Source organism: Salvelinus fontinalis, chromosome 6 (genome assembly GCF_029448725.1).
Source record: "Salvelinus fontinalis isolate EN_2023a chromosome 6, ASM2944872v1, whole genome shotgun sequence".
NCBI lineage: Eukaryota > Metazoa > Chordata > Actinopteri > Salmoniformes > Salmonidae > Salvelinus > Salvelinus fontinalis.
In genome coordinates, this window is record NC_074670.1 from 43,584,941 (window position 1) to 43,598,978 (window position 14,038).

General features: G+C 44.3%; 1 protein-coding gene across 3 annotated transcripts in view; it reads left to right on the top strand.

The window, feature by feature from the left end:
- The window catches only part of LOC129857863 (nascent polypeptide-associated complex subunit alpha, muscle-specific form-like), a 127,794-nt gene that overhangs the window by 22,539 nt on the left and 91,217 nt on the right, over positions 1–14,038 (top strand). Inside the window, exon 6 of one of the 3 annotated variants that reach the window (XR_008759957.1) lies at positions 2,202–2,703. The exons of 1 other annotated variant lie outside the window; for it this stretch is intronic. The gene's annotated coding sequence lies outside the window, so the exon portion shown is untranslated. Of the gene's footprint in view, positions 1–2,201; positions 7,134–14,038 lie in introns of those variants that run through there. One more of the 3 variants, XR_008759958.1, reaches the window with a different exon arrangement.

Genomic DNA, 14,038 nt, shown 5'->3' on the forward strand with positions numbered 1-14,038 from the left:
AGGTCAGTCTACGTCGTTTATTTGTTTTGTAGTTTGTTTAAGAGTTTTCGTGTTTCGTCGTTCTGTTAATAAATATTCATTATATCTTCATCACCCGCTGCGCCTTGGTCCGCTCATTCACCACAAGACCACCGTTACAGTCGTCGCCGGTCTACTAGCTGCCACCGATCCCTTTTTCCTTTTCGTTTATTTCTGTCTAATTGTTTTCACCTGTTCCTTGTTGGGGTTTTGGGATGGGTGTTATTTAGGTTAGTTTTGCCCGCTAGTGTTTGTGCGGGCTTATTGGTTGTTACGTTTGGTGATGTATCGTGTCTTGTTTGGGTTTTTTCGCTGTCCAGTGTTTGTAACGAGGTTTGGGGTTTGTTTAGCGTCAGTGTTTTGGGCATTCACCCATGTTTGGACCTGTTACGTTTTTGAAGGACATTAAAGCGTTTTCCCGTTCATTTCGCTCTCTGCATTTGACTCCTCACTCATTTCACTCACCCGCCGTTACAGTATAAGGTAAAAAGATTAGGCACAAGTTCACTTTAACCACAATACTGCACATTTCTACAGGATCAGAAATAATTCCGTATTTGATCATAAGCAAATACATACAGTGCCTATAAGTCTACACCCGTTGAATCTTTTTCACATTTTATTGTGTCAGTGCCTCAGAGTTTCAGGCATTAACATAAGGATTTTCCCCCACTCATCTACCCACACCATACTACACACTTTTGGGGATTTTTTTGTTATTGTGAAAAAATATAAAAAATACAAAACAGAAATATCATAATTGGATAAGTCTCCACCCCCCCTGAGTGAATACTTGGTGGAAGCACCTTTGGCACCAATTACAGCTGAGCGTCTGTTGAACTAGGTCTCTATCAACTTTGCACACCTACTGTAGATTTGGCAATATTTGGTCATTCTTCTTTACAAAACTGTTCATGCTATGTCAAGTTCCTTGAGGAGCGTTGATGGACAGCAATCTTCAAGTCATGCCACAAATGTTCTATTAGGTCGGGGCTCTGATTGGCCACTCAAGGACATTTACCTTTTTATTCCTTAGCCACTCCACCGTAGCTTTGGCTGTATGCTTCGGGTCGTTGTCATGCTGAAAGGTGAACTTCCGTCCCAGTTTCAGCTTTCTTGCAGAGGGCAGCGGGTTTTCCTCAAGGACTTTTCTGTACATTGCTCAATTAATTACCCCTTCTATCCCCTTACCCTTCTAGGTATGGTGTTCTTTGGGTGATGTGCCATGCTGGGTTTGTAATGCTTTGCATTTTTGTTTTGTCAGACCACAAACGTTTTTGCCACATGGCTACATAATCTCCCAAGTCTTTTTTTGCTTACTTCAAACGGGATTCAACGTGGGCTTTCTTGATGTAATGGCTTCCTTCTCGCCACCCTAACATACATGCTTGGGATATTGTCGTCACATGCACACACGCAGCTCTTTCAAGGGTGCCCTTGGACTCTTGTTAGCCTCTCTGATCAGTCTCCTACTTGCTTGGTCATCCAGTTTGGAGGAATTGCCTGGTCTAGGCAGGGTCTTTGTGGTGCGTTACACCTTCCACTTTTTAATAATCGGCTTGATATTCAAGCACTTGCACGGTATTGTTCCTTGATAACGAAGTCTATGAAGTCTTTGAAGTCTATGAGGTATAATGACTGAGAGTGTGAATCCCCACCTGCCTTGCTGTCTGACAGCATCTGTATTTCCAGTGGGACAGCAGCTTGCAACCTGTCCTCCAGATCTCTAGGAGGTGTACTGTTTACAGACCAGGACCCAGGGCCAGGTGAGGAGCAGAAGAGACCGCAGAGTGTTCCAGAGATAGGAATGGGTGGAGAGAACGGAGGAAGAGTAGGGGTGTGAATGATGCAGAATGGAATGTCGAAACAATGGGACTTCAGATCCTAAAAACAACATCCGATAATCCCCTTGAGTAGAGAATGCAGAGATTTCTTTCCACATCCTCCAATTCTCTCTGCAGAGATGAATCTTCTATCACCTGACTAGTCTTATGGAATGTGTTGTACAGTACTACAACAATATGCCACAAGGTGGCACACCGCACAATTAGACCACATCCGTACTGTTCAGAGCTTTCTTTCTCATCAACCCTTGTATGCTTTTATTGAAGGTACATTTGACGACAATGTCTCTTTCAGAGTGTTAACCAGATCTCTCACCTCTCCCTCATGTCTCCCAACAGCTCCACCACCAGAGAAGGGAAGACCCCTACACGTCCATCCAGCTCTTCCTCCCGGAAGCTGTCCTCCACCTCTCCCTGGTGGTAACGCAGCAGTCTGATGACCGCCACTTCTAGGAAGGCCAGCTCCTCTGCACCCTGGCCCTGGTACTCATTCAGTGCCCACGCCAAACTTGCATCACAGAGCACACCCACACTCGGAAATGAGAGACAATAATACATGGGAAAACGTTGTTTACATGAGTAATGATAAACAAGATGGAGACACAGTAATATCAATTACACATTGAACCTGGAATTTGGTGAATCCTCTCACAAACATTCAGAGGTGGGAGAGAGGAACTGGCTTTCTGGTTATTGTTTAGTGATGATTCTTAAGAGAGGAGAGCTTCTACTAACCCCCAGAGTGAGGGAAGCGTCCCTGCTCCTTCTTGGAGTGTTCTGATGAAGAGCCGGAGCTGTACAAGGACCAGTCCTGCTGGGGACCAGGGATGCCCAGCTTAAGGTAGGCAGAGGAGCCTTCTGCTAGGGACAACAGGAACTGCTGGTAACTCTCAGGGACATAGCCAACCTGGCCTGCTGCATTATGGGCCTGCAAAAAGAGCACACATGCAGTGATGCTCAAAATTAGGGCTTTATTTTGACATTAGGTGAACAAAACATGGCTTTATGGATAGTGTAGTCAGGTAGAGTTTGACTTCATAGATGTGTAAAGTAAGCTAGTATAATAGTCTTTTAATTCAATTATGGCATCTCAATATTTTTCAAAACTGTTATGGGTCAGTAAGGATGAGGTTGCGACATAGTACCTCTTTCTCACACAGGAAGAGCAGTAGTGTGTTTACTCTGTGCTGAGTATAAACAATATGTGGGGAGACTGCAGCAGTTTGGTAGAGGGTAAATGTACTGTAGTCAATGTATGGGACCAACTGACTGCTACAGGAAATAGCACTGTTCATTGAGGCATAAGATGCGTCCTAAATGGCAACCTATTTCCTCTATGGCACCCTATTAGCCCATAGGCCTCTGGTCAAAAATAGTGCACAATATATAGAGAATAGGCTGCCATCTGTGGCGCAGCCAGAGAGAAACCTGTCCTTTACCTTCAGCCAGTCCTCCATGTCTCCATCCTCTATCACATGAAGCTCCTCCCCCTCTGTGATTGATAGGCTCATCTCTTAGCAGGCCTAAAAGAAGATGGGCGGGGCCAGTTGCGCACTATAAAACCTGAGACTAAAATCCCATTCCTGTAATATTGACTTTGCACGCTTTCATTTCCAAAACAGTAAGTTATGATATTCTCACCTGATAGCTGTAGAGAACCCTGCAAGCCAAGGGGTATCCGCACGGCATCGAGCACAAAGTTGAATCGATGAAAGCGTCCCCATATTTATCATATTCGTCAAAGTCTGTAAACTCAGACTCGCTCTCGGAGATGTCTTCGTTGGACATATGTGCCTCGCTCAGCCTCCTGTCCCTCTCTAGCTACTCGTCTGCCTGGGTCATGGCGGTGCTCGCCAGCCTGGACTCCTGGCTAACCTGGACACACACACATGCACCTTTCTACCACCCGTCACCCCTCCCACACGTCTCTCACAGGCACTTTGTACCAGATTGATTTTACACTCAGTCATCCCTTTTACAGCCACACCTAGCACACTGTCACACCTCAGACATCATACATCAACACCTTAAAGATGGAATCTGCATTTGGAGAAACAGCACCACTGTTCGCCCCAGCACCTTTGTTATTGTTTTGTTGATTAATCAGAAGAGAGGAGTGTCCGGCAGAGTGGTAAAGAAAAATCACACGTGCAGTGATGTCTGAAGGGGGACGACAACGACGACGACAGTGTTTGTTGTTTGCTGTAACTTCTTTGTTGCTGTAATATCCCAAATGGATGTGGCAGTTTCACCAATTAAGGATGATAGATTTCATCATTATACGGCACAGCAAAAAAATGGTTGTAGTCAACAAGGACATCTGGGGTGGGCATTAGCATCATACTAGATTAATATTAGCAGTATATTGTCTGCATTATTCTTCCTAAACCCAACGTCTGTCCCGTAAAGTAAAGTAAAGAAACATGGTTTTCCAGGCCACAGCAAAATCTTGATATCCATTTTTTAAGACAAAGACAACAGCAGGAGGAGGTGGGTGAGGTGTGTGGATTGAATGAACAGTGCCAACTGACTCATGGTGCCAGCAGCATTTGCATTTGTCCTTGTGTGATGTGGGAAGTAGACAGTGACTCACGCATTCCATTCGGATACAGATACAGGGCACCCACCTGCCACAATGGGCCAGGCAGAGCGGAGGAGAGAGCCCTGCCATTAGATCTACAAAAGGGATCTAGTAGTACAAAGCATCCTGCATCTGCAGAGGCTTGGCTATAGGCCTAGGACACATGATGCAGCCTTCGTTTCTTTCTTCATCACACACACCACTCACATAGCATAAAATAACTTAGTCCACCTCTGCAGAAGGCTAACACGGGTGAATAAAAGAGGAACTCTGGTCTGTTAATAGAGCCTGCTTAAAGCTTAGTCGCTACATCAATTTCGACTTATAAATGAATGATATATATACCCATTGATTCCTGAAGAATATAACTTACAAATGCCTCATGAGCTTAGTTCAACTATCCCACCCGTTTGGGTACCCATCAGAACCCAAAATATACGCTTGTTTGTAAACAATGTAAATGTAAACAAACACCGTGTAGCCTCAAAACACTATCATGTTGATATCATGGATGGTCAGTCCTGGAGCTCTATTGATTCAGAATGCACACCTTTAGGAAGAACAGGAGAGGTGAAGCTGGGATTATTTCACACACAAAGGATCATTCACTCCATGAAAATGAATAAACATTTTCACCAACAATCAGGCTTTTATCAAAACAGCTTTGTGGATATTAATTATCATATAATGGTGTTTACATTGTAATCAAGGAGAGTGGTATCAAAGCGAGCCACACCTTGTCTTTAGGGGCAACCTGGAAGTGAAAGCCGGCCGTTCTGGTGAAGGCCGGGGACTCAAGGAGGAAAAACAACCAAACAAATCTGTCTGACTGACTCCCACAGAACAGAACATTCTGCCTGGCCACCGTCAGCGGTGCCCAAGTGAGAAATGTCACAGCTCTTGGCATAAGAGAGGGACTACTGTCCGTGGAGGGTTTTACTGTGAGAAGAGCTTCAGTGGGTCCCACGCCTGACCTCACCTTGGTGGAGTCCTCGCAGATCTCGCTAAAGTCGCTGTGCGTGGACTGGCAGGTGTCAATATCTGTGCAGCACAGCAGAGTGAAGTTCTCTCGGATTTGGTCATACAGGTCGCCGTCCAGTCTCTTTTGGGTAAAAGGCAGAAGTGACAGCTGGGGTTATGGCCGAAGCCCTCATGCCAGACAAAATCAGAGGTGTTTTGAGGGGGAAATTCACTTGAGAAGATTTTAATCAACTGATTCATAATGAATTGCATTTGTTACTGCAATAATAAGAGTTGAGTCACAGAGAGATTTCCCTTGAGTGAGAGATGAAGAGGCACATTCAAGTAGATTGTGGTGTTATGAATGTTCTGTGGGGAAAATAATCCTTAAATTAATGTATTCTGCTGAGCTGAACGTTTGACTCACATCATTACTTTGCAAAGGCAAAAAGTGAATAGAAAACATTTGAGCTCTACAGCTAAGACAACCACAGACAGGAAATGATTTAAGAGCTATCTCATACACACGAAGGAATGTTTTTTTTTTCAGTGATAGGAGGAACGTCTGAGAGTGCAGACTATGCAAAGTGCTCATTCCTATAAGAGCCCATCTAATATACCTAAGACAACAGCCCATGATGAGAATCCAGAGAGACAGTATGAAGTTAGGAGATGCCAGGTGGTCTTACCCTCGTGCTGGCAGTCAGCTCTGCAGTGTAGAAGTACTGGTGAGGGGATTTGATGGAAGGTACTCATTGCGCATCTCTGTCAGTCTCTGGTCATACTCTCTCGGCTTGTCATTCAGCTGGACAAGGGCAACAGGGAGGAGTGAGTAGATTATAAAATGTGCTCCATTTTGCAATAAATTCTAATATTACAGGTAATCAAAAGGCAAAGTGTCAGGTGTCTAAGTAGAGTACAATATTTAAAAACTCAACTACATTATTCGTACATGCTTTATTGAAGACATTTCTACATAGTAAAGCATATAACCGATCGCAATCCTTTAACCTTTTGGAAATATTTGTACTCCAAAGGCGCAACTTTCACTGGGGATGATACATTTTTGTCCCCCCAGTTTTATCACTGGAATGTGATACAAAACGAGGCAACGGTGTGCTTTAGGACCATGCGCACGCCTCCAAGTGGTCGGGTAGGCTGTCTGGAGTGTTTATCAGACTGGATAAAATAAAATAAATGTATACATGTATGTTATGTCCTCTCCAGTTCTAAAACAAAAGTTGTGCCCCTGGTGTACTCTACAGTGCCTTCGGAAAGTATTCAAACCCCTTGACTTTTTCCACATTTTGTTAGGTTACAGCCTCATTCTAAAATGTATTAAATATTTTTTATCCCTCATTGATGGCTTTTGACTTCTAAACTTGAAATAGGGTTAATTATCAGGTGTCCTATGGAAATGAGGAGAGCCATAGTCTGGTTTCTACACCAGAAGTTAATGGTTATCTGTAGGAGGATTGTACAGTATATGCTCAAGGCAATTAAGCTTCGAATGTACTGAGTAAAGGAAAAGCAATCACATGGTTGCAGTCACTGATAAGGGTGGAGAGAGGTGGTTAGTGAGGAATGAGGGCCGAGGTCAGGTCAGGTCACATTAAGGGAGAAGGAACAGTTTATTGCCTGCATCACTTAACGTCTTGCCTAGCAATAAAGATGTAATGTTTAGAGAGTAGGAGGATACTTCACCCAAATTGGGGTATATATACTCGTGCTGGGGGAAACATGTCTTTGTCTGTTCACCTTTTACGTGAATAAACTTGGTTTGAGCTTTTAATGTTATCCGTCAGTTTTTACCCTGTTATTTAGAACCTAACATCATCAATCTACACACAGTACCCCATAATGACAAAGCAAAACAGTTCTTTTTAGAAATGTTTGCAAAATTAAAAATTAAAAAAACGGAAATATAACATTTACATAATTATTCAGACCCTTTACACAGTACTTTGTTGAAGCACCTTTGGCAGCAATTACAGCCTCGAGTCTTCTTGGGTATGACGCTACAAGCTTGGCACACCTGTATTTGGGGAGTTTTTCCTATTTTTATCTGCAGATCCTCTCAAGCTCTGTCAGGATGGATGGGGAGCGTTTCTGCACAGCTATTTTCAGGTCTCTTCAGAGATGTTCGATCGGGTTCAAGTCCGGGCTCTGGCTAGGCCACTCAAGGACATTCAGAGACATGTCCCGAAGCTAGTCCTCCGTTGTCTTGGCTGTGTGCTTATGGTCGTTTTCTTGTTGGAAGGTGAACCCTCGCCCCAGTCTGAGGTCCTGAGCGCTCTGGAGCAGATTTTCATCAAGGAACTATCTGTACTTTTCTCTGTTCATCTTTGCCTCAATCCTGACTAGTCTCCCAGTCCCTGGCGCTGAAAAACATCCCCACAGCATGATGCTGCCACCACCATGCTTCACCGTAGGGATGGTGCCAGGTTTCCTCCAGATCTAATGCTTGGCATTCAGGCCAAAGAGTAAAATCTTGGTTTCATCAGACCAGAGAATCTTGTTTCTCATGGTCTGAGAGTCTCTAGGTGCCTTTTGGCAAACTCCAAGCAGGCTGTCATGTCCCTTTCTGGAAGGTTCTCCCATCTCCACAGAGGAACTCTAGAGCTCTGTGAGAGTGACCATCGGGTTCTTGGTCGCCTCCCTGACCAAGGCCCTTCTCCCCCAACTGCTCAGTTTGGCCGGGCGGTCAGCTCTAGGAAGAGTCTTGGTGGTTTCAAACTTCTTCCATTTAAGAATGATGGAGGCCACTGTGTTCTTGGGGACCTTCAATGCTGCAGAAATGTTTTGGGACCCTTTCCCAGATCCTTGACACAATCCTGCTCTACGGACAATTCCTTCGACTTCACAGATTGGTTTTTTCACTGACATGCACTGTCAACTGTGGGATCTTATATAGACAGGTGTGTGCCTTTCCAAATCATATCAATTGAATTTACCACAAGTGGACTTTAATCAAGTTGCAGAAACATCTCAAGGATGACCAATGGAAACAGGATGCACCTGAGCTCAATTTCGAGTCTCATAGCAAAGGGTCTGAATACTGTAAATAAGGTATCTGTTTTTTACATTTGCAAACATTTATAAAACCTGTTTTTGCTTCGTTATTATGGGGTATTGTGTGCAGACCGCTGAGGATTTTCTTTTTTTAATACATTTTAGAATAAGGCTGTAACGTAACACAATTTGGAAAAAGTTAAGGGGTCTGAATACTTTCCGAAGGCACTGTATGTGTAGCAACTAGCCAGGTGACATTTATGCGGTGGTGGTGGGGTACTTCGGCCTGTACACACTTGCATGGGTGTCAGACTACATTTCATAGCCTACCTTTGAACACATTTTTCTGCAAGCCTGTACTAAATGGAAAAATCTATGGTCACACTTCTTGGATCTGAAAAAGGTCAGATGAAGACGTGATAGAAATAATAATAGCAAGACTCGTATTGCCATTATTATAGATTATGATCAATTGACATAAAATATACACTTCAAGTGCGTATCTGAACATCTAGAATGCAATAACTACAGGTTTACATAACATCTAACATCCCATTACCTGCTCCCTCTCAGATGTTGAACTCCCTAACTATGGTACAGTGGGAAGCAGCATTCATTTAAGGCAATAAGCTGGGGGAAAAACAGGCCTAGAGTAAGAGTATCATTGGTGGGAAGATCAATCAAAAATAGATATGGTTTTACACTACATCACCAAAAGTATGTGGACACCTGCTCGTCGGACATCTCATTCCAAAATCATGGGCATTAATATGGAGCTGGTCCCCCCGTTGCTGCTATAACAGTCTCCACTCTTTTGGAAAGGCTTTCCACTAGATGTTGGAACATTGCTGCGGAAACTTGCTTCCATTAAGCCACAAGAGCATTAGTAAGGTAGGGCACTGATGTTGGGCGATTAGGCCTGGCTCGCAGTCAGCGTTCCAATTCATCCCAAAGGTGTTCGATGGGGTTGAGGTCAGTCTCTGTGCAGGCCAGTCAAGTTCTTCCACACCGATTGACAAACTATTTCTGTATGGACCTCGCTTTGTGAACAGGGGCATTATCATGCTGAAACAGGAAAGGGCCTTCCACAAAGTTTGAATCACAGAATCGTCTAGAATGTCATTATATGCTGTAGCGTTAAGACTTCCCTTCACTGGAACTAAGGGGCCTTGCCCGAAAGATGAAAATTAGTCCCAGACCATTATTCCTCCTTTACAAAACTTTACAGTTGGCACTATGCATTGGGGCAGGTAGCGTTATCCTGGCATCCACCACACCCAGATTCATCCATCGGCCTGCCAGATGTGTTTCCACCGCTCCAGAGTCCAATGGACCCTCCACCTCCAAATTTGATCCCGCTCCAGAGTACAGGCCTCGGTGTAACACTCATTCCTAAGACGATAAACGCGAAGCCCTGGTGACAACCCCTGGTGAGACAAAACTGCGACTCGTCAGTGAAGAGCACTTTTTGCCAGTCCTGTCTGGTCCAGCGACGTTGGGTTTGTGCCCATAGGCAACGTTGTTGCCGGTGATGTCTGGTGAGGACCTGTCTTACAACAGGCCTACGAGCCCTCAGTCCAGCATCTCTCAGCCTATTGCAGACACTCCGAGCACTGATGGAGGGAATGTGCGTTCCTGGTGTAACTCGGGCAGATGTTGTTGCCATCCTGTAACTGTCCCGCAGGTGTGATGTTCGGATGTACTGATCCTGTGTAGGTGTTGTTACACGTGGTCTGCCACTGCGAGGACGATCAGCTGTTTGTCCTGTCTCCCTGTAGCGCTGTCTTAGGCGTCTCACAGTATGAACATTGCAATTTATTGCCCTGGCCACATCTGCAGTCCTCATGCCTCCTTGCAGCATGCCTAAGGCACATTCACGCAGATGAGCAGGGACCCTGGGCATCTTTCTTTTGGTGTTTTTCAGAGTCATTAGAAAGGCCTCTTTAGTGTGCTAAGTTTTCATAACTGTGACCTTAATTGCCTACCATCTGTAAGCTGTTAGTGTCTTAACCATTCCACAGGTGCATGTTCATTAATTATTTATAGTTCATTGAACAAGCATGGGAAACAGTGTTTAAAACCTTTACAATGAAGATCTGTTAAGTTATTTTGATGTTTACCAATTATCTTTGAAAGACAGGGTCCTGAAAAAGGAAAGTTTCTTTTTTTGCTGAGTTTATATATATATATACACAGTTGAAGTCGGAAGTTTACATACACCTTAGCCAAATACATTTAAACTCAGTTTTTCACATTTCCTGACATTTAATCCTAGTAAAAATTCCCTGTCTTAGGTCAGTTAGGATCACCACTATATCACCACTAATTTCAGAATAATAGTAGAGAGAATGATTTATTTCAGCTTTTATTTCTTTCATCACATTCCCAGTTGGTCAGAAGTTTACATACGCTCAATTAGTATTTGGTAGCATTGCCTTTAAATTGTTTAACTTGGGTCAGAAGTTTTGGGTAGCCTTCCACAAGCTTCCCACAATAAGTTGGGTGAAGGGCCTCCCGGGTGGCGCAGTGCTAACTGCGCCACCAGAGTCTCTGGGTTTGCGCCCAGGCTCTGTCGCAGCCGGCCGCGACCGGGAGGTCCGTGTGGCGACGCACAATTGGCATAGCGTCGTCCGGGGTAGGGAGGGTTTGGCCGGTAGGGATATCCTTGTCTCATCGCGCTCCAGCGACTCCTGTGGCGGGCCGGGCGCAGTGCACGCCAACCAAGGGGGCCAGGTACACGGTGTTTCCTCTGACACATTGGTGCGGCTGGCTTCCGGGTTGGAGGCGCACTGTGTTAAGAAGCAGTACGGCTGGTTGGGTTGTGCTTCGGAGGACGCATGGCTTTCGACCTTCGTCTCTCCCGAGCCCGTACGGGAGTTGTAGCGATGAGACAAGGTAGTAATTACTAGCGATTGGATACCACGAAAATTGGGGAGAAAATGGGATACAAATTTAAAATAAAAATTAAAATAATAATAATAATAAGTTGGGTGAATGTTGGTGTAACCGATGTGAAATGGCAAGGTAGTTAGCGGTGGTGTGCGCTAATAGCTTTTCAATCGGTGACGTCACTCGCTCTGAGACCTGAAGTAGTTGTTCCCCTTGCTCTGCAAGGCTTTTGTGGCGCGATGGGTAACGATGCTTCGTGGGTGACTGTTGTTGATGTGTGCAGAGCCCAGGTAGGGCTCGAGCCCAGGTAGGGGCGAGGAGAGGGATGGAAGCTATACTGTTACATTGGCCCATTCCTCCTGACAGAGCTGGTGTAACTGAGTCAGGTTTGTAGGCCTCCTTGCTCACACACGCTTTTTCAGTTCTGCCCACAAATTTTCTATAGGATTGAGGTCAGGGCTTTGTGATGGCCACTCCAAAACCTTGACTTTGTTGTCCTTAAGCCATTTTGCCACAATTTGGAAGTATGCTTGGGGTCATTGTCCATTTGGAAGACCCATTTGGGACCAAGCTTTAACTTCCTGTCTGATGTCTTGAGATGTTGCTTCAATATATCCACATAATTTTCTTGCCTCATGATGCCATCTATTTTGTGAAGTGCACCAGTCCCTCCTGCAACAAAGCACCCCCACAACATGATGCTGCCACCCCCGTGCTTCAAGGTTGGGATGGTGTTCTTCGGCTTGCAAGCCTCCCCCTTTTTCCTCCAAACATGACGATGGTCATTATGTCCCAACAGTTATACTTTTGTTTCATCAGACCAGAGGACATTTCTCCAAAAAGTACGATCTTTGTCACTATGTCCAGTTGCAAACCGTAGTCTGGATTTTTTATGGCAGTTTTGGAGCAGTGGCTCCTTCCTTGCTGAGCAGCCTTTCAGGTTATGTCGATATAGGACTCATTTTACTGTGGATATAAATACTTTTGTACCTGTTTCCTCCAGCATCTTCACAATGTCCTTTGCTGTTGTTCTGGGATTGATTTGCACTTTTTGCACCAAAGTACATTCATCTCTAGGAGACAGAACGCGTCTCCTTCCTGAGCAGTATGACGGCTGCGTGGTCCCATGGTATTTATACTTGCATACTATTATTTGTACAGATGAACGTGGTACCTTCCAGCATTTGGAAATTGCTCGCAAGGATGAACCAGACTTGTGGGGGTCTAGAATTGTTTTTCTGAGTTCTTGGCTGATTTCTGTTGATTTTCCCATGTAGGCCTTGAAATACATCCACAGGAAGATGCTGGAGGAAACAGGTACAAAAGTATCTATATCCACAGTAAAACGAGTTTACTGCATTTACACTTTATGTGTATTAAATGACAAATACTGTACATAGTTTAACAGTGCTGTAACGATGTTCGTCTGAGGAAGAAGGAGTAGACCAAAGTGCAGCACGTGTTCATGATGTTTATTATAACCTGAACACTTGAAACAAAAAACAAAAGTGGCACAAAACGCAACAGTTCTGTCAGGTACTCACACTAAACAGAAAACAACTACCCACAAAACCAACATGGAAAATGGCAACCTAAATAGGCTCCCCAATCAGAGACAACGAGAAACAGCTGTCTCTGATTGGGAATCAATTCAGGCCACCATAAACCTACAAACGATAGGTTTAGACCATAAAAAATACCCATAGATAAACAAAAACCCTAGACAAGACAAAAAACCCTAGACAATACAAAAACTAAATAAACCACCCTTGTCACACCCTGACCTAACCAAAAATTAAAGAAAACAAATATAACTCAAGTCAGGGCGTGACAAGTGCATTTAGCATGTGGAGGTCTAAGCTGTGATAGTGTGATGGGTTTTCTAGGGTTCTCCACCGCTCCAATAGTAACCATTAGATCACAATCTTTTCAAGACTAATGAGTAACTCACATCCCTGCTTTGTTTGATTATCTGCCATTAACAACAACTACCTCAGAGTAGCATAAAGATTGAGAGGAAGTCCTCAGTAAGTGATCCATTTGTTGCCTTGTCTACAAAGGTATAGAGGATATGAAAGGCTTTGGTTGTTTGTGTTAGATTGTGTTAGAATGTATTTCCCTCCTAGAGAAACTGAAAGTATAACATGAGAAAACCTCTTGTAATGAGTTTTATGGTTTTGTGAGGGGATGCATTGTGGGCTTAGAACAACGTGCCATGGTTACATCATTGTGTCATTTCCAGAAGCATGGAGGAGTCTATCATAAACTACACTCTGTTAAACTAATATCTCCTCATTGACATGGAGAAAAATTAGTAAATAAGTGTACTTAATCGGAGTAGATCATTCAAGATCATTCTAGTGGGCTTAATGTGAATGTGTGTACAAGCTGTAGATAAGCTTTAACAGACTCCAAAACAATCTCTACACAACGTTCTCAACTTAGCGAAGCCTGATGAAGACAATTTACAGTTATGAACGCTACACTACTTTTGCGAAGTAGTGTATCTGGCTGGGTACTCAGACTCGGCTGCACTGCATCATACATTACTTCAGTGTCCTCCAATAAGCCACTGCACCGCTCAGCTCACCCTTTTGGCTCTCAGCTCCTTGGTTGACTCACTCAGTGGTGAGTGAGCGATATCCGTCGGCGGCCGTGAGATGACGCGGTCCGCTCTGCGCCGTGGCCTCAGAGACCTACACATGGCAAACACACTCCTGGGAATAACACACAC